This window comes from Bombina bombina, chromosome 1 (genome assembly GCF_027579735.1).
Source record: "Bombina bombina isolate aBomBom1 chromosome 1, aBomBom1.pri, whole genome shotgun sequence".
Classification (NCBI taxonomy): Eukaryota; Metazoa; Chordata; class Amphibia; order Anura; family Bombinatoridae; genus Bombina; species Bombina bombina.
The window spans coordinates 565,043,025-565,063,931 of NC_069499.1; the positions used below are offsets into that span (position 1 = coordinate 565,043,025).

The 20,907-nt window shown below is 39.2% G+C and overlaps 1 protein-coding gene across 2 annotated transcripts in view; it reads left to right on the forward strand.

The window, feature by feature from the left end:
- The window catches only part of SLX9 (SLX9 ribosome biogenesis factor), a 449,304-nt gene that overhangs the window by 1,708 nt on the left and 426,689 nt on the right, over positions 1-20,907 (forward strand). The window lies entirely within an intron of this gene.

Sequence of the window (20,907 nt, forward strand, 5' to 3'; positions counted from 1 at the left end):
TGAAACCCAAAATGTTTATTTCATTATTCAGATAGAGCAAACAATTTTAAACAACATTCTAATGTAATAATCACATTTTCTTCATTCTTTTGGTATCTTTTGTTGAAAAGCAGGCATGTAAACTCAGGAGCTTGCACTTATCTCGACCACTATATGGCAGCAGTTTTGCGAGAATGTTATCCATTTGCAAGAGCACTAGATGCCATGTAGTTTTCCAGAAACTTACCTAGGTATCTCTTTAACACAGACTGCCATAGGAATTGAGCAAATTTGATAATAGAAGTTAATTGGAAACTTTTTTTTTTTAAATTGTATGCTCTGTCTGAATCACACAGAAAATTTGGGTTTCATACACCTTTACTTTATTTCTCTATGTAAAACAATAGCCAGGGCAAGCATGACGATTCGGGGTTCTCTCCAGCATCACAATTACAGCATTATCATTGAGTGTTTTCCATATATGCCTCTTTGTTGCCGAATCATCTATTTTAAAAGCCATAAATATTAATATCTATTTTAATATATCACACACCCTCGTTCTGTAGGTAATCTAGCATTATATTGATGTTATTTTATTTTAATCATTTGTTGAAGGAACAGTGTGAGTTTCATTTAAACAAAGAGACTTGCCCAGATAAATTAAGATGTGTCTTAAAGGTACATTAAAGTGATTGTAAAGTTTAATGATTTACTGCCCAGTGTCTAAAAATAATTTTAAAAACAGAGGCACAAAAAATATTTTCCTTTTATCATACTATTACAACTGGAACACCCAAAACAGGGGTACAACCTAAGTTTTTCTCAGAAATATAGGTCTGTACATTAGATTTTTTTAGGGCCTATATCTGCTTTGATAAGTCTATCTCTTAAGCTTTCACTTCTCCTATAGGCTGGCATAAAACATGACTGAAATTCTTTAACTAGGGGATTACATGTGCACAAAATGTGCCAATGCTTTCTAAGGATTGAATTTATCCAATTACTTAAATCATTAAATTTAGTGACAAAAACAGGGCTTTCTTGTTTATTTTTAAGCTTAACTTTCGGTTTGGATGACTCTAGCAAGCTTTTTCTAGGTAGTGACGTAACTTCCTTGATCTTTGTCTACCAACTCAGGAGGGTAACCCCTAGATTTAAATTTGTCACCCATTTCATTTAATCTCTGTTTAACAAGCGTGTTGTCAGATACGATTTTCCTAACTCTTAGGAGTTGACTACTGGGTAATGACTTCTTAAGGGACTCAGGGTGAAAGCTATCAAAATGGAGCAGGCTATTTTTATCAGTAGATTTTACATGTAAATCTGTCCCAAAGCCATAACCAGATTTATAAATCTTGGTGTCCAAAAATTCAATGCTTTTCTCACTGTGTTTAAGACTGAACTTTATTTGTGTGGTTGCACTATTCAGCTGATTAAAAAAGTTCCATAGGGATCCAATGTCGCCCAACCACACGCCAAATATATCGTCTATGTAGCACCACCAGGTTGCACCACATAGAACGAAGAGACCATTCTCAAAAATGAATTTCTCTTCGAAGATGTTCATGAATATATTAGCATAGGTTGAAGCGACTTTGGACCCCATTGCTGTGCCTTGTCATTGGATATAAAATGTATCCTTGAATAGGAAATAATTGCATCTTAATACAATCTCAAGAAGATCAAGAATAAAGTCAGTTTGACAGTTATTAAATGTACTAAATTGTTGCAGAACCTTTTTCACAGCAACCATACTGGATGCATGTGTTATAGAGATATATAAACTAGATACAATCTAATGTATATAAGATTGTTTTGCCAGTGGTCGTATTTAAATCTACAAAACGAAAAAAATATGGAACAGCGCTTAACCAGCACAAATAGTCAATCAAGTGGTTGTATTTAAGTCACTCAATTTGATCAAGAAATCACTCTTGTCTCTAATGTATGAACTGGACCATTCTGCAAAAGGTCTTAAGATGTGGTCTAAATAAATTGAATTATTAGAACACACTGAATTCATACTAGATACAATGGGGCATCAACACTGTGGTCATAATTTTGTGGCATAAACCTACTCTTAAATTTCAAACCCAAATTATTAAGATATAATCTACTTGGATTAGTTACAGGTTTAACAAATGTGTCCACATAACAATCATTAGAAAACATAGATTTTATTTTTAAAGATCTAAAAAATCAAAAGAGATCTTTCTCAATATCAAAGAAATCACATTTGGCAAAAGGGATAAAAGAGAGTTCTTGTTGTAATAGTAATGACTCAGTCTCAGTAATCTGTACCTGTGACAAATTACAAACTAGTGATAGTGAAATATTTTTTCCATCCCAGTACTGGCAAGAAATATAGCATTAGAGGTCTATTTACTTGTAATACCACCTATGATATATATATATATATATATATATATATATATATATATATATATATATATATATATATATATATATATATATATATATATATATATATATATATATATATATATAAAATTAAAGGCTCTTGTGGGCGTAGTTGCATCGGAGAGACCACTAGGATGGTCCGAGAGAGGATATGTGAACATAGGTTTGATATTAAGAATAATAAAATAAAAAAAATCCAGTAGCAGAACACTTTATCCAAGCAGGCCATAATATCTGTCAACTTAGGTTTCAGATCATAGATCACATTACTATACCTAGAAGGGGAGGGGACAGAGAATTGTACTTAAAGCAGAAGGAGGTTCTTTGGATAAACCAATTAGAAACTCGTTATCCTATAGGAATGAATAAGGAATATGACCTTTCGGCCTTCCTTTAATCCACTTCTGCTTTAGTTAACAATTGAGGATAGTATCAAATTGATACTATGTAATCTGTACTTTTTGTCTTTAAACATGTAACATTGTATATAATATGTAATTGTTTGTATATATGCACTTTTGTGTTTTTGTCACTAGATGGCGCATCCTCTGTATTTGCAAGGTATCGCTCAGAAATGAGTTGTGATTTAACAATGAATAGGTTAATTAGGAGGTGAGGTTTGTTACCCTTACCCCTTTATTAAGGTGTGATACCTGCATTAATGTACTGACATGACTAAGGACTAGAGGTCCGCAAAAGGTTGTCTTTTTTACCTTTGATGTCCCAATAAAGATGGAAGTTTTTGTATAAGTGGTGAGTGCAGCTGTATTCTTGGACTGTGTTGATGCACATGTTGCTCACTGGCTACACAATGTGGATTACATTTTGATACTCTGGAAGGGCAGCGTGGAAGAAGTAGAAACTTTTGTATCCATGCTCAACAAACATTATTACAATAATACATCAGATCAGTAATGAAGTTATTACATTCTTAGACCTGAAAATTAGTGAACTTAATGGGTCTATAAAATCAGAAGTGTGTAGAAAAGGGACTGCTACAAACTGTTTATTACATGCTACCAGTCATCATCCTGAGAATTTAAAGGCAGGTATACCAGATGTTCAGTTCCTAAGTTTGAAAAGGAACTGTTCAACTGAGGGTGATTTTGAAAGGCAGCCAAGGGAATGATGTCACCCTTGTTGTAAATGTTCTTTCTGTAGTAATATTGTAAAAACAAAAACTTATTGTACTAATTCAACAAGGGTGTTTAAATACATCAGGGGTAACTTACCTATTAAATTGTTCATACCCAAAGTTATATGTGGGTAAAACAGAGAGAGAACTGAAAGACAGGGTATGTGAACATAGAATTGAAGTAAAGAATAAAGATTGTGATAGCCCTGTAGCTAGACACTTCATGGAGTGTCATGTAAAAGAGAAAAAAGACAAAGGCGCACAGGGCCGACTCAAGTGAAATATTTTATTAACAGTGAAGTATACACATAAAAACTGACACTTACAAGATTCGTAAGTGCTAAAAAGCACATCAGTTGAGCACTGTGTAGGTACAGCTGCTGCTCCTCCACACCAGGTTTAAGATGGAAAATTTTCAGGCACGGTATCCGGAACCCCTGCTCTGATAACCGTGGTCATTACTGCCTCATGAAGAAGCCCGGCCGCTGATCGGGGGAAACGCGTTAGGCTATTAAAGAGCAAGCATTTGGCCAGCTGCCTTAGAATCCTATCCACGGTTATCAGAGCAGGGGTTCCGGATACCGTGCCTGAAAATTTTCCATCTTAAACCTGGTGTGGAGGAGCAGCAGCTGTACCTACACAGTGCTCAACTGATGTGCTTTTTAGCACTTACGAATCTTGTAAGTGTCAGTTTTTATGTGTATACTTCACTGTTAATAAAATATTTCACTTGAGTTGGCCCTGTGCGCCTTTGTCTTTTTTCTCTTTTACATGATACTGCATTGGAGCTGAGGATTGGATTGCCCAGCTGATCACAGGCAGCACGAAAACAGCCACTCAACAAATTGTTTGCAATCAAGGAAAGCAACATATGCCTTTTTCTTGGAATATCCAATAAAAGAATATAATTGGACTGGACTCAATCTGAACATTTTTTGATTGTATGGACACAACCAGTAACCGTAAGGTACTATATACCATTTAAAGGGATAACACAAATAGGCTGAAATTGTTTTTTTTAATTTGCAACTATCTGCAACTGTCTATATTCCTCTATCTTGTGTTTTTTATCCTGTTGTGTTTTTGATATAATCCTTTTTTGTTGCATTCTTAGCAAGATCTACTACGTGTGTATTTTAGATACAACATAGATATTGACCAGTCATATATATACATGTATATTCTCTAGCGCAATTTATTTTTCTTTCAATCCTCATGGAGTGTCATATTGCTGATAATTCAGGTCTAAAAGTAATTGGTATTTAACATTTAAAGCCTAATAGAAGAGGTGTTAATCTGGATAAAATCTTCTTACATGAACATTAAACCCGCTGGATGTATCTGCTACAAACTTTGGCACCTAAAGGGCTAAATAAAAAAAAAATTGAATGTGTTTTTTTTTTTTTAAACATGATGTAATTTTAGGTTATTCTTGTATTATGTGTTGTAGGTCTTGTAGGGGAGCTATTAATACGCATTGTTTGATCTAATTAATGGATGCCGTGCTAATCTGTATAGTGGTAAATTATTATTATGTGCATAATATTGCAAGACCCCTCCCTGTTTTTTTAATTTTGTGGCTCCTTTAAACCAAATAGAGGCATGCCTGTGAATTTAGATAAGAATGGTCAGTTCTGCAATGAGATATCTGACGAAGCCCTGGCCAGCCCCAAAGTGGGAGAGGCGGAACGCATCATCCTGGCAAGGGTTTGGAGCGGTAGCCGTTAAGTGAGTGTCCGTAGTAATACACTATCCTGTGGCCAAACAGATGCACAAATGGATGTCTAAGTCCTTAACCAGGTGGAGTGAAAAGTTCTGGTTTTGAAACAGTAGTGAGCGAGTCTCATAGAGGAAAAGTTTGGTGTTACTCATACACGGAGGGAAGCTTGTTTTTATCTGCTTCTGTGAATGTGGATTTTCTAGCCCTGAAGAGGTATTGTTTGTTCTTACCGGGTGTACACCTTTGAAACCCTCTTAATAAGTGCTCCTTTTAGGATGTTGCATTCGAAATAAGCTTCCTATATGTACATCATATTAGTGCAACTAAATATTGGCATATGGACTTAGTGGCCACAGAAAAAATTTACAGGGACACTCTTATATGTTTTGTTGTTTTTCATTTATGTAATCACTTTGGTGTGGTATGGTACTGTATGTCAAGCAGACTACAAAAATAGTAATTTTTTTTTTTTACTTAAGTGCGGCTTTGGTCACTCTTGCAATTGCATAAATGTGTCAATTGTTCTTCTCTTTTGTCTAACTTATTCTATATATTTTTGTGACCAGCAGTACATCGTTTAATTATAAATAAGCATTAAAGGGACACTGAACCCAAATTTTTTCTTACGTGATTCAGAAATAGCATGCAATTTTAAGCAACTTTCTAATTTACTCCTATTTTCAATTTTCTTCGTTCTCTTGCTATCTTTATTTGAAAAAGAAGGCATCTAAGCTAAGGAGCCAGCCAATTTTTGGTTCAGGATCCCTGGACAGCACTTGTTTATTGGTGGGTGAATTTATCCCAGGTTGTTCACCAAAAATGGGCCGGCATCTAAGCTTACATTCTTGCTTTTCAGATAAAGATACACAGAGAATGAAGAAAATTTGATAATCGGAGTAAATTAGAAAGTTGCTTAAAATTGCATGCTCTATCTGAATCACGAAAGAAAAAAATTTGGGTTCAGTGTCCCTTTAAGTTTGAAAATTACTAATTTTTATCTAATTTAAATTGAGAAGTTGTTTAAAATGGAATGCCCTATCTGAATCATGACATTTTAATTTTGACTAGACTGTCCCTTTAAATTGGATAACTAGTTTTTTTTACTAGCCCAGGGAGGCTGTAGTACATGTCCTATTATTTAGAGCACTGATGATCCTATATGCTGCTAAAGATTACTTGGTTATATATGCAGTAACTCTTTAATTGGCCAGAGCTGAAGAGCTAATGTAAACCCTGAACTGCAAAACAATGCAAAATTTTTAAAACTTTTAATTTGTATTTAGATCTTTTGCAATGCAGGGATTCATTTATGATACATATATACAATATCCCTTTAATTAAAACAGCCATCTGTATTGTGTAAACACAGTGCTTGACAAAACAGTTTTAGACTTAGGATGAAGTTAGTGGGGGTTTTTTCCTCTCTTTTTTTGCAGCCAATGAGAACCAATACATCTTTATTCTGAGAAAATGTTATCAGTAGCCACAGTGTTGCTATGTAAATCTTGCAGGCCATCATTTTTCACCTGTACAAATATCACTGCTGATGAGATCCTGTAGCAATACTCTTGCCTCTCTGTATGGGTCAGTATTAGGGAATATTATCAGGGACAAAGGTAAATAGTGTTACATTTAGCACTAGGTTGCATTACCACTTGCACCACATCTACCATTTCACCTTGGGTGGCAATGTCACTTGCAACAGCAATTTTTGTGCCACCATTTGTCTTTTTATATATATAATGTCTGATGCAACAGCTCCTACTGAGATTTTGCACAAGTTCACAATGTATTGGCTGATGGCTGTCACCTGATAGAAAGGGCAAGGCTATAGAAGAAACTTCTACATTTGTTAAAAAAATATACTGCACATTTGAAAGGCGCTGTCTTTTTATTATACACTTGTTGATGATTTAATTCTACTATATTTAGTGGTCCTTTAAACAATGTTCTGGTCCTAGCAAAAATATTGTTGAGTACAGGTAGAGTAAATAATAACCATTTATTTTACTGAGCTCGTATCGGTCTGTAGGATATGCATTTTGAGAGATTTTAGAGCTTACTATATATTTTTATATTGTACAGTTTTATTTAAAATCAATTTTATAAAGTTATTGTGTATAATAATATAAACGTGAGCAGTGTTAAAAAAAAAAAAAAAGGGGGTTAAAAGTATGGGGACACGCCTACTAATGATCAATTTTAGGTGTTTTAAATACACCCTTTGCTGACCAGTTCATAAAAACCAGCACAATTTAACCGTGGCGCTGTCATAGGATGTCACAAGTCAGCTTGTGAAATTTCTGTAAGTGCTGTTATTGTGAAGAATACTTCAACTTTTGAAAAGAGACTTGAATTTCTTGTTTTCCTTGTCTTATTGACAATATTCCAATATTGATTAAAGTATTTACTTTATAGTTCTATTCTATGCAATTGGCAGCTTCTGTGAATATGGGTTATCATCCTAAAGTGTAAAACTTTTGTTTTGCTATTTGGAAAAAAAAGATTTTTCTAAACAATGATGTTGGTGCAGTTAGTGTCCATGTATGTAGAAAAATGCAGAGGTTTTAAAAGAATGTTTATCTATAGACCAAGAGAGACAGTAAAGTTTCACAGTGACACAAAGGAACTGATGGGGAAGGCTTCAAGTTTAGATTTAGTTTTTGAAAGTTCAGTATCACCTAATTAATCAGTCAATTTATATTGCTGTTCCTGAAAGAATAACACTGGCAATACCCTATAATGGATAATTTTATCACATTTTATCAAAGGCTTCGCAAGCCTTTCGACCCCCTACAACTGCAGGTTCTCACAAGAGAACCTGCAGTCCATATTTAACAAGTAGTGGTCAAGACCGCTGCTTTCCTAACCTTTCGCCACCTCTAAGGTGGTGAATTTTAATCTCCCTAGTCTCGTCTGACTGGGGAGATTGAGGGCTCCTGCCCGCGTGTGATTGACTGTGTGCGGGCAGGGAGAGGCATTGCACGCGAGCGGAAAATAACGCTCATGTGCAATGCTGAATTCCGCCAGAGGAATTCAGCCTGCCAGAGATGTGCTGCGGCCTACAGGGGCGCGTATGTACGCCCCTGTCCGCCGCAGAATGATAAATCGACCCCTTATGGCAGACTCCTGATTAGCATCTCCAGTGGATATGCTTAATTACTGATTCCAGCACCCTAGTATCAGGAGCAACTCTTTAGAAACAATTGGTCAGTGAATGAGACATTGTTGCAGATATGTATTGGAACTCAGAGCTATAGTGGGATTTTTCTACATTTTCAGTGTTGTATGTAGAAAGAGCAGTGAATGTTTTACTGGGCAGTTGTGCAGCTGTATCTTACATAATCTTTAAAGACGACAACCTGAGTCCTTCTCTGGTGCAGGAGGGACAATTTCTGAAATGGGAAGAAACCCTTTTTCTGTGACAAGTAGTTGTCATGATTTTTCTGTGAGAGTGGACATCAAATGATCAATCTTTAATAATCTATACCAGTTTTGGGGAGTACAATTATTGTCATCATGGTTTCATAAACAAGTTTCCTCTGGCACATGTGTTTACTTAATTCTCCCTTAATTTTTAAGTGCTGTGGAGAATTCAGCAAGACAAAGAAGAGTGGTAGTAATATTGTGTTATTGGCAAAGTCATCCCTGTTCAATTCTAAGTGTATCTGCCTAAAGACGAACCCTACATCTACATGCAGACTTACTGATTCAAGGTCTGCTCTTTCGTCCACCTACTTGCTTATATCAGATGGCTTGGCAACTTAGCGATGCCATTCTAAGAAGTTTGAACATTTTGATCTGATCATGAATACACTTCTGCAACCTCAGGAAATGTAGATCTTCAGACTTCTATTTGTGAGGTCCTTTCTTTATGGGTACAGTCACATGAGATTTTGTCATTATTATTATTATTATCATCAGTTATTTGTAAAGCGCCAACAGATTCCGCAGCACTATATGTGTGTGTGTGTGTGTATATATATATATATATATATATATATTGCTTGTAATGGGCCCTGCCAAGAGTTGCACTGTTGAAAATTACCTCTCATGAATGTGATCTACAAAACAGCTAGGATCGTAGGCTTACATGTTATGGAGGTTCAAGGGGATGACAAAGGAGGCGGAGGAGAAGAAGAACTGTGGTAAGAAAGATTAGCATGCATCCCTGAACAGTAGAGTCTTTAAGAAATGCTTGAAACTATGAAAACTAGGGGAGAGTCTTGTGGAGCAAGGCAGATAGTTTTACAAAACAGCGACCAGTTCTGTCGACGGGAATGTGAGGCGATAACAAGAGAGGAGGAGAGAAGGTCTTGAGCAGAGCGAAGGGGACAGGAGGAAGATTATTTGGAGATGAAGTTTGAAATATGAAGGGGGGGGGGGGAGTGTTATTGAGGGCCTTGAATGTCACAGTCAGGATTTTGTGTTTTATTCTGGAGACTAGAGGAAGCCAGCAAAGAACTGCAGCAGATGAGGATTAACATGTAAGGAATATCAGTTTGGGAATGGCATTCAGTATGGATTACAAAGGAGATAGACAGCAGCTAGCGAGGATGGAGTTGAAATAGTCAACGCAGGTAATTATGAGAGAGTGAATTAAAATATTAGCGGCTGGAACTGGCCCAACACTGGATGCAAAGAATAAAAGAGTCAATTGTGACTCCAAGATATCAGGCATGCATGGTTGGGATAATTATGTTATTAGCAACAGTTATAGAAAAATGGGGGATAGAGATTTTGGAAGAAGGAGGGAAAATAAGGAGCTCAGTTTGAGAGATTTAGCTTAAAGGGACATGAAGCCCAATTTTTTTTTTTTTTTAATGACTCGGGTAGAACATGTCATTTTAAATAACATTCCAATGTATTTCTATTGTCTAATTTGTTTTGTAACTCTCTCTCCTTTGTTAAAAAGTATACCTAGGTAGGCTCAACTGCTGATTGGTGGAAACCAATAGAATGAAGCAAATTAGATAATAGAAGTACATTGTAAATTTGTTTAAAATTGTATTCTCTATATGAATCATGAAAGGATTTTTTTGGTTTTCATGTCCTTTTAAGGTAGTGTGTGGACATCCAAGAAGAAATATGAGAAAGGCAGTTAGTGACACGAGTTGGCAAGGTGTGTGATAGATCTGGTGCAGAGAGGTTGATTTGGGTTTTATCTGCATACAAATGATATTGAAACCCATTGGACTTTTTATTAAAGGGACAGTCTAGTCCAAAATAAACTTTCATGATTCAGATCGAGAATGTAATTTTAAACAATTTTCCAATCTACTTTTATCACCAATTTTGCTTTGTTCTCTTGGTATTCTTAGTTTAAAGTTAAACCTAGGAGGTCCATATGTCCATATGTTAATTTCTAAGCCCTTGAAGGCCGCCTCTCCTCTCAGAGCATTTTGACAGTTTTTCACCACTAGAGGGTGTTAGTTCACGTGTTTCATATAGATAACACAGGGGGGGGGGGTCCCACTTTTGAACTTTGAAATGTTGGGAGGTATGGTAGTGCAAAAACATCTGCAGTGTCAGAGGAGTATGTCAGGGCTGAGGATGAATGCTTGATTTATGAGCTATGGTAGAAGACACCATATTGTCAAGGACTGATGTAAGAGTGGAGTTGTAGTAACAGATTGACCAAGGCAGGAAAAGGAGGAGATAGAAGAGATCTGAGGTTTGTGAGATCTATTAATCTAGTGACTTAATGCTTCTCTGGAGTTTGGTATTAGGGTTAGATGGAGGGAGAGTTATAGGAAGAGCTGTGATGTTGCAAGTGAGGAGATGATGTTCAGAAAGAGGAAAAGGAGAATTTGTTTGAGAGAGTGCACCAATAGCTGAAAATCAGATCAAGGCAGTGTCCATCTTTGTGAGAGGGAGAGTCAGCCCACTGTAACCAAGCTTAGTAATTTATTATTTTCTTATGTTAACTTGTGTCTGGTATTTTATTTTTTATTTTTATTGAGGTTTTTAGCATACAGAGTTACAGACATGGATGACAACATTTATCAAATGATTATAAACATCACATAAGAAAACAATGAATGTCAATTTCAGATACCATAATGTTTGTTAATAAAAAAAGATTTTTCTATATAGTTGAAACCTCCATTTTAAATGTAGAATAAGTCCTCCCAACTAATGTAAGGCCACTCTTGGACCTAACTCTATAAATAGAACAAATCTGGAGGAAAAGATAGCTCAGGTCATGGGGCCTCTCATGGATCCTAGTAAGAGAAATATGCAGCAAAATATGTGTCCTGAATATAAAAAAAGGGTGTATAAGTTATTGACTAGATATAAACTATATACCCACTCCTGAACTGTAATATTAGTATCATAGATTAATGATTATTATTATTTTTAGTTATTTGTAGAGTGCCAACAGATTCCGCAGTGCTATAAACATAGGCGAAATACAAGGAAACATTTATAGGGACCTGACGGGTAGAGGGCCCTGACAAGAGTTGCACTGTTGTAGTCAGCTCTAAAGAAAGTGGTCTACAAACAGCATGGCTCTTAGGCTTACATGCTAAGGGGGTTCAAGGGGATAGCAATGGAGGAGAGGATGTATAAAGAAAGGTTAGTGTAGGTTGTATGCATCCCTGAACAGTAGAGTCTTTGGGGAGCGCTCAAAGTTTTCAAAACTAGGGGAGAGTCTTGTGGAGCAAGGCAGAGAGTTCCACAAGATGGGAGCCAGTCTGGAGAAGTCCTGTATGCGAGACTGTGAGGATGTAACAAGAGAGGAGGAGAGTAAGAGGCCATGAGCAGAGAGAAGGGAACGGGAGGGAGAGTATCTGGAGACAAGGTCTGAAATATAGGGGGGAGCAGTGCAGTTAAGGGCTTTGTATGTCAGAGTGAGAATTTTGTGTTTAATCCTGGAGGCAAGAGGAAACCAGTGAAGGGATTGGCAGATAGGTGGAGCAGATGAAGAGCGACGTGTAAGGAAGATGAGCCTGGTAGAAGCATTCACTATGGATTATAAAGGAGCTAGGCGGCAGCTGGGGAGACCAGAGAGGACAGAGTTGCAGTAATCGAGACAGGAAAGGATGAGAGAGTGGATTAAAATCTTAGTTGTGTCTTGTATAAGGAAATGTCTAATTTTCGAGATGTTTTTAAGATGGAAGCGGCAGGATTTAGCCAAGGACTGAATGTGAGGAGTGAAAGAAAGATCTGAGTCAAATGTGACCCCAAGACATCGGCATGCAGGGTAGGGGTAATGATGGAGTTGTCGACAGTTATAGAGAGCTTGGGGGTGGAGATTTTGGAAGAAGGGGGGAAAATAAGGAGCTCAGTTTTGGAGAGATTTAGCTTGGGGTAGTGAGAGGACATCCAGGAAGAATGTGAGAAAGACAGTTAGTGACACGGGTTAGCAAGGAAGGAGATAGGTCTGGTGCAAAGAAGTAGATTTGAGTGTCATCGGTATACAAATGTTATTGGAACCTGTGGGACTTTATTATGGAACCTAATGATGACGTGTAGATTGAGAAGAGAAAGGGACCGAGGGCAGAGCCTTGCGGTACCCCAACAGAAAGTGGTGACGGGGCAGAGGAGGCCCCAGAGAAGGCTACACTAAAGGTACGGTTTGACAGGTAGGAAGAGAACCACGAGAGGGCTGTCACAAATGCCGGAGGGTTTGGAGCAGAAGAGGGTGGTCAACAGTATCAAAGGCTGCGGACGGATCAAGGATGATAAGCAGAGAGAAGTGGCCTTTTGATTTTGCTGTAAGTAGGTCGTTGGTAACCTTAATGATTGCTGTCTGTGGAGTGATGGGGACGAAATCCAGATTGCAGTGGGTTGAGGAGGGAGTTTAATGTAAGGAGACGGGATAGGCTTGCATATACTAGTTTTTCGAGAATCTTTGAGGCAAGAGGGAGTAGGGAAATAGGGCGGTAGTTGGATGGGGAGGTTGGATTAAGAGAAGGTTTTTTGAGGATAGGTGTGACCAGTGCATGATCAACAGCACACATGCAAAACAGAGGGTATTTTAAATGTGTAAACGTTTGAGGAGAGCTGTCAGGCTAAACAATACACATAGCAAGTAATAGTTGAAGTTTAGCATCTTCTTCAAACTGCAGACAGTTTGAACTCCACAAATTAAGTATAAAATGTATGAGGCAGATAGATACCTTTTTTCTTCATAAATGGAAAGAGTCCACAGCTGCATTTTTTCGAATTCAGAACCTGGCCACCAGGAGGAGGCAAAGACACCCCTACCAAAGGCTTAAATTCTCCTCCCACTCCCCTCATTCCCCAGCCATTCTTTGCCTTTCGTCCCAGGAGGTTGGCAGAGAAGTGTCAGAAGTTTTCGATAGTCTCTTATGGAGGGTAGTACTCTTCGGCATGGGACTGGAGTTTTAAGTAGTCCTGTCAGCCTCTCAGTGAGAGCATGGGGGAAAGTTAGAGTCCGGAGATGCAGGGAGAGTCTTTCTGCGAAACCATCCCGACTCATATTAACAGCTCCACAAGCAATCAACATTGACAAGTTTTGCTGCCTGCTTTTTTCTCTCAAGTACATGGCAGAAGCGACGCTACTATCTGTCACACTTGAAGGGCCGTGTTCCTGTTCCACGGTGTAGATTTCAGTAAGATCGTTTCATTTTACTTTCATCATAGATGTATTGTAATTACAACTGTTTCTCCGAGAGGGGCTACAAACTTTCGGGGATAACTTTAACATAGGGTCTCAGTGAGGCTCCTTTTTGTATTTAGGAATCAAGGGTTAATATCTCCTGAGGGGGGTTATTGAACAGGGGGGTTTATATTCATGTTTGTTTTTCTGTCTGCTACTGTGTAGTGTTGCTTCGGCTCATGACTATTTTGGAACATAACGGCCTATGTCTAGTGACGCGGCCTTTACGGTCGGGCACGCTTTTGCATGGACTGCATGATTTACCTTGTCACTCCATTTCCGCATTCCTGACCGTGTGGCGAGATATCCTGGTCCGCTGGTGTCTGGTTCTCTGGAGGTGGTGAGTGCCCCAGCCATTGGGGGTGTAAGGTGCCGTTTAGATTTTTCTTATTGGTCCATTTTTTATTCAGTGTCCCAGTTATGGAGGATTCTGATTTTTTTGGAGACGGATATCTCTGATTAAGAATATGAATTGGCCCAGGTGATACATGCCCATCAGTTATGTTCCGAATGCCGTTTTAGAGTGCTCTGTTCCTCGGGATCGGGGAATCAGGTGCCAACTGAGCCATCCGCCTCTGGGGATTCTATTTCCCACGAGACGAGTTCCCTACCACCAACTCTTACTACGCATGCAGGTTATAGACTGGCGCTCTTTCATGTTCTACTAAGGCACGCTTTTGGCACTGCTGGATCCCACTCTTATTGGGTCTGGGGATTCTTAGTCTTAATCTTCAACTGGTTTGCATGCATATACATTAGGGGATGAAGTAATCTTCTTATAGTCTTTGTTATTTGTGTATCCTGTTCCAGTTCTGAGCGTGGAAGTCTCGGACCCCTGGTGGGCTGGTCCTTGCGGGCTGTCCATTCTTCCTGGGCGATAACCTATGGGTTGCCTTATCTTTTATCTTCATCCGGCGAGGATTATTTTTTATCTTGTTTAAAGCTCATGTTGTGGTGTGATGTTTCCTTCGGAAACTTTCTTCTCTGGAATTGATACTGGCGATTTTGTGGTCGCACTGTTTACAAAAGTCTGTTCTTTATCCCTCCATCTTGGGGGAGACTCTGTGTGGCCTTGACAGTGCTGGGGCCCTTGGCTTCAGGCTGGTCCTGACTGGGTACAAATCCTTCTGTCTTTTGAGGCCTAGTTCAGACACGTGGCGCCTTTTTATGTCCGGTTGGTCTGGTGAGGGCGCCTTGTGATCACAATATGATTTGTGTTGTTTTCTTGTTTTATTTTACAAGCTTCAACTAGCATCCTGAGAGGACTTGAGGGTCTGTGGTTGCTTAGGGGCTTGGGGGATTGGTTCAGTCCTCATTCGCCTTTCAATCTAGTGGGCCGGGACTCTGTTGAGATCCGCGGCGACATGCTCAGTCGTTTCCGATTTTTCCGGGAACTAGAGTGTTCCTTCCCGTTGAGGGTTGGAGGCTTGAAGGATTTAGGTCCTTCATACCGCCGCTCTTATGATTTTGCCTTTCATGGTCTCTTTGGAAATGTCCTTTTAGGACTTGTTCCTTTTAGAGGTTCTCTTCCTTTGGGTCGAAACTTTCTGTACTTCGTCTGGTTTTTCTGGTGGCTTTGGCCGCTTCATTAGGAAGTGAAGGCCGTAAGGCTCTGTCTTCCTTCGGGAGTTAGTCGTCTCCATATCAGGGGCGATAGGAGGTGTTGTCTCTCTTTCCAAGCTTTTTGCTTAGGGGTTGTTTTTCTGCCTGGGTTCGGGAAGATTTGCATTCTTCTCCCTTGGGTGTGGTCCTCTGGAATGTTAATCTGAAAGGATTATGGAGACTAGCCTTTCTTCTACTCTTTCAGGTGACTCTGTTCTCGTTCTCATTTCCCTTAGTTTTGCCCTTGGGACCTTTTGGGCTCTAGAGAACTTGCGTGACTTTGTCGCGGCCTAGCACCTTTTTGGGGGGGCTTGACCTCCGGCTAAGGGTGTTCTCTTCTCTTTGGGCTGGGAATTGCGAGTGAGTCCTGTACCCGTTCTCCGGGTTTCCCGGTTCTCACCCCCTGTGAGGTATGATTGCTTCAGACGGGGTATCTTGTGTTCCCTGGGGTGTCGTTCGTTCTAGGATGATTTTGGGTCCAGGGTTCTTGTCTTGGATCCTTCTTGGATGTCTGGAGACTTATGATCCTGTGGACTGGTTCAGGACGACCCAGTTTTTTTCAGGGACCCTACATTGCGACATAGGGACTAGCTCATTGAGCTTACAAGCAGAAAGGCCAGAGTTCACATCTACCTTCGGGTACTGGTTATCAACTTTAAGGCCTGACTTGTCCTTCGGACGGAGTCTGCTCCTCTTCATGGGGAGTTTTTTCTCTTTTGGGTCAACAGTAGTGTCTGGATGATTTTTTTCATTCAGTCCGTGTTTTGATTATACTATGGCTTCATGTCTTGTGGACATGTACGCTGTTCTTATCTGTGCCCTTCCCTTTTGAGGGGATAGTTTGTCTTCCTTATGAACTGGGGTTCCTCGCTCTGGAGGGTCTTTGTCCTGCCCTGTGTGTAGGAGGTTGGATCAGGTGGCTTATCCACCTGTTGGAATCTGATCTCTCTTCGTAGAGAATGTCTAAGAGAGCTGTGACAGGTCTTCCAACGGATCGATTGCACTTTTCCCTCTTCCAGGTCCCAGTGGGTTCTCCTTGGGAGTGCCTTTTTTGGGAGGAGCGGATTGGGTTGGCACCCGAGCTCTGTTGACCATTTTCTGGGTGCTTGTGGTTGGGGGTCTTTCTGTCCCCCCTGTCTATCAGACATGTCTGTCGCTTGGGCTGGTCCGGTGTTGGAGCAGGATCTGAGGACTGTTGCTCTGCTAAATTCGTCCTCTGAGCATTCGAGGTACGGTAAGCCTTGTGAGGTTTCTCCTTTCTCCATGTTCAGGATTTGTGTGAAGGACTGGCGGCTCTTATTTAGCCTGTGACGTTATCCGCTGGTTAGTGGATACTTGGCAATCGGAAGGATCCTATCTTCAGCTGCTTTCTGGTTGACCTGCAAGTATTTAAGCTTCAGAGTCATTTTTAGATGACTGCAGCGTGCAGTGTTTTTGCTTCAGGTGTTGTTTGTCAGACCTATCTGAGCTTGCTGTACAAGGTTTCGTTTCTGAATATTTTGGTATTCTGAGTTACCTTTTGCGACTTGGGGACCTTTGTCTTCAGTTGCTTGTTGGAGTACGGTTGCACTGTATTGGGGGAAGATCCTCTCTGTTTCAGACTCCCGGCCTTATCCAGTGGTTTCTGTTTTTCTGGGGTCTGAGCATTGCCTCCCTTTGTTTCTGTGAGACTGGTGTTGGTCTGGAGTTCCTTATGCTAGCAGGACAGCTAGCTCAGCATACTAATGCACTGCGGCTACTCTGCACTGTAGCAAACCGAGGGTTGCAAGTCGATCCCCGGCGAGGTCTGCTCAGCCTTCCTCCTTTTGAGGTTGATATGATGAGCAGCGCCTTGAGTCCCTTAGGGGGATTTGCCGCACTTTACAAGTACATTCATGTTTTCTCCATGTCTTTCCTTTTCTGTGTAAGATTACGGTAGCTTGTTCCGTTTCTTTAGTGAGGGGTGTGTTGTTTTGAGACCGACTGCTGGGCGATGGTGTCTCCTGGAGGCTGTTGACTCAGTCGAGTCTAGTTCCTGCGGTCTCTAGCAAGACTTGTGGACTATCTGCGGGTCAGTGTCCTTGGGTCTTTTCCTCTTTTTCAAAGTTGTTCTCGGCTTCGGACGAAGCAGGATTTTGTTGGGTAGGGGTATTCAGGCCTGGTGCCCTCAGAATGGGCCGCCTCTTGTACCCCCCCCCGTTTTTGCATTCAGTGTCCTCTATAGCTTTGTTATTGTTTTCCCAAAAGTAATGAATGCAGCTGTGGACTCTTTCAATTTATGAAGAAAAACATAAATTATGCTTACCTGCTAATTTTCTTTTGTTCACAGCTCCCCGTCCGTGTTTTTATGCGGGGCGGCCGTAATTTTTGTTCTTCTGGCACCTTTTCACCCTGATATTTTTTCTACTGTTTCTTGACAGAATGACTGGGGGATGAGGGGAGTGGGAGGTGTATTTAAGCCTTTGGCTGGGGTGTCTTTGCCTCCTCCTGTTGGCCAGGTTCTGAATTCCCAAAAGTAATGAATGCAGCTGTGGACTCTTTCCATCTGATGAAAAGAAAATTATCAGGTAAGCATAATTTATGATATTACCCATTCCCCAGTTTTGCATAACCAGTACAGTTCTTTTAAAAAACTTAAATATCAGCCAATCAGTGCTTAGCATGCATGAGCTCAATGTTTTCTATACGACACACATTAACTTACACCCTCTAGTGGTGAAAAACTGTCAAAATGCATTCAGATTAGAGGTGGCCTTCAAGGTCTAAGAAATTGGCATATGAGCCTACCTAGGTTTAGCTTTCAACTAAGAATACCAAGAAAACAAAGCAAAATTGGTGATACAAGTAAATTAGAAAGTTATTTCAAATGACATGCCTCTTGAAAAAAGAAAGTTATTTCCTTTCCTCTTGGTCTAATATTACATAATTCTAATGAAAAATTTAGTAATAAAAAATGTGTATTGCTCACAAGAATGTATTACATTCAGGAGAAACAGCTTTGCAGACCAGAAAAGGCTAGTGGGAGGGGTTGAAAAAATCTGAGAGTCAGTCCTGTTCCATATTTGACTTTTCTCTTCCAACAATGCTTGCACTGTGTTATGGAAATCTTACAAGGTGCAGCCAGAGCAAAGCGCTGTTTACAGAGAACAGCCTGATGCAGATCATCACTGCAAAGAGAAAGCGCTAACAGTTCCTGCATGTATCTCTTTCTTTCTGCAGACATACTGCATTTTCTGCAATAACATCTCAGATCACAGTAGGTTCTGCCTTGGGGCTAAGGTAGTTTTACATGTCTCTCAATACATAAGTATTGAGGAATGTGGAGAACTTGTATACCCACCTGAAAACGTAGGGTTTTAGGCTTTGGGGTCCTGTCTGGCGCCTCTACTGGTGAGTGCTCCTTAGGGAATTGAGTCAAGGTATGGATGTTTTAAGTATGACTTGATTACCTTTTACCTGCTCTTTTTGTTTTTTATGGAATTATTTTTGTGCATGTGGTAGTTTTAACTTAACAGTAATAGAATATAATTTGGATGATCAAAGCTACATAAAACCCAGAATTTTACTTTCATGATTCAAATAGAGTATGCAAATTTAAACAACTTCTCAATTTATTTCCCTTATATTTGCTTTGTTCTCTTGGCATACTTTGAAGGGGCAACACTGCACTGCTGGGAGCAAGCTGAACACATCAGGTAATCCAATTACAAAAGGCATATATGTGCAACCACCAATCAGCATCTACCTTCCAGTAGTGTACTGCTGCTCCCAAGCCTCCCTATGTATGCTTTTCAACAAAGGATAGCAACTAAACAAAGCAAATTAGATTATAAAAGTAAATTTGAAATGTGTTTACAATTGTATACTCTGAATCATGAAATAAACATTTTTGGTTTCATATCCCTTTAAATAATTTATGTATGGACAAATTTCACGTGATTCCCAACTTATTTGAATTTAAGTCACTGCAAATACATTTTAAAGGGACAGTTTAGTCCAAAATAAACTGTCATGATTCAGATAATGTAATTTTAAACAATTTTCCAAATTATTTTTATCACCAATTTTGCTTTGTTCTCTTGGTATCCTTAGTTGAAAGCTAAACTTAGGAGGTTCATATGCAAATTTCTAAGCCCTTGAAGGCCGCCTCTTCTCTCAGGGCATTTTGACAGTTTTTCACCACTAGAGGGTGTTAGTTCATGTGTGTCACTTAAATAACACTGTGCTCATGCACGTGGAGTTCCTGTGAGCCAGCTCTGACTGGCTAAAATGGATCTCTGTCAAAAGATAATCACAGAGGTAAAAAGGGTATTTATATAACTGTGTTGGTTATGCAAAACTAGGAAATGGGTAATAAAGGGATTATCTATCTTTTTAAACAATAAAAATTCTGGTGTAGACTGTCCCTTTAAAATATTGGATACGATGCAATGGAACAAGTTACCAACGGTGGCAACAAAACTCGCCCCAAAAGATACTGAAGGTAAAATTATATATCTGGTTTCAATATAACGTGTAAGATATAAGGATAAAATACAGTTTTTTTAATAATACAGTGCAGAACTATCTTCATAATCCACTGCATTTACTTGATACATAATCATGTGCAATAGTCTGTGATTTTAAATATTTATGCTCACTTAATAAATCGGTATATAACTATTATTCTTTGGGCAAATGAAGATATTGGATTTGTATGACGTACCTTTTTTTTTTTTTTTTTCTTTTTCTTCCACCCTTCCTTTCCACGTCAGGTTGACGGCAGCAAAGGGATTTAATTTCTATTTGATGCGTTCCGTTACAACCAGTGGATCTTTATTTACTTTACATAGCCTGCTGTGAACATTACACGCAGATGCCTTCCTTAATTACAGCCCAACAGACCAATCTACTGTAAACCATAATGGAACTGAATATTTTTGTCATATATTTATCAAATCTTTTTTTTTTTTTTTTTTTTAACTTCTCCTTTCTTACCCTTTGTTTAGAACAGACTTGTCAAACCTAAAGTTAGAGGCCACAGTGCCACTCATATTTGCTTTTTATAGCGACAGTATACCAAAAAAATGTCTCCCCTTTAATTTGTTGCCAATGATCCATTTTACCTCCTGAAGTGTATTAAAGGGATATAAATCTTTGTAGACTGCCATTTAAAAAAAAAAAAGGAATTACAATCATGACTATATATTCTTGTAAATCCACTTACTTTTTTTTTTAAACAAAGCTTCTAAATATGTAAAATTAATATATATTTTTATCCAGAAATCTGCTGCAATGACAGCCCAGAAATGTAGGTAGAACAGTCCCCAAGTTTACAATAGTGCTTCCTCCAATCCCACTGCAGTAGGCAGTCTAATTATAATATTAATCATAAAACACACTCTACAAATTGCATGCGCAGTAATCTTTATAATCTATCGCATGCGCACTGTCATGTGAACC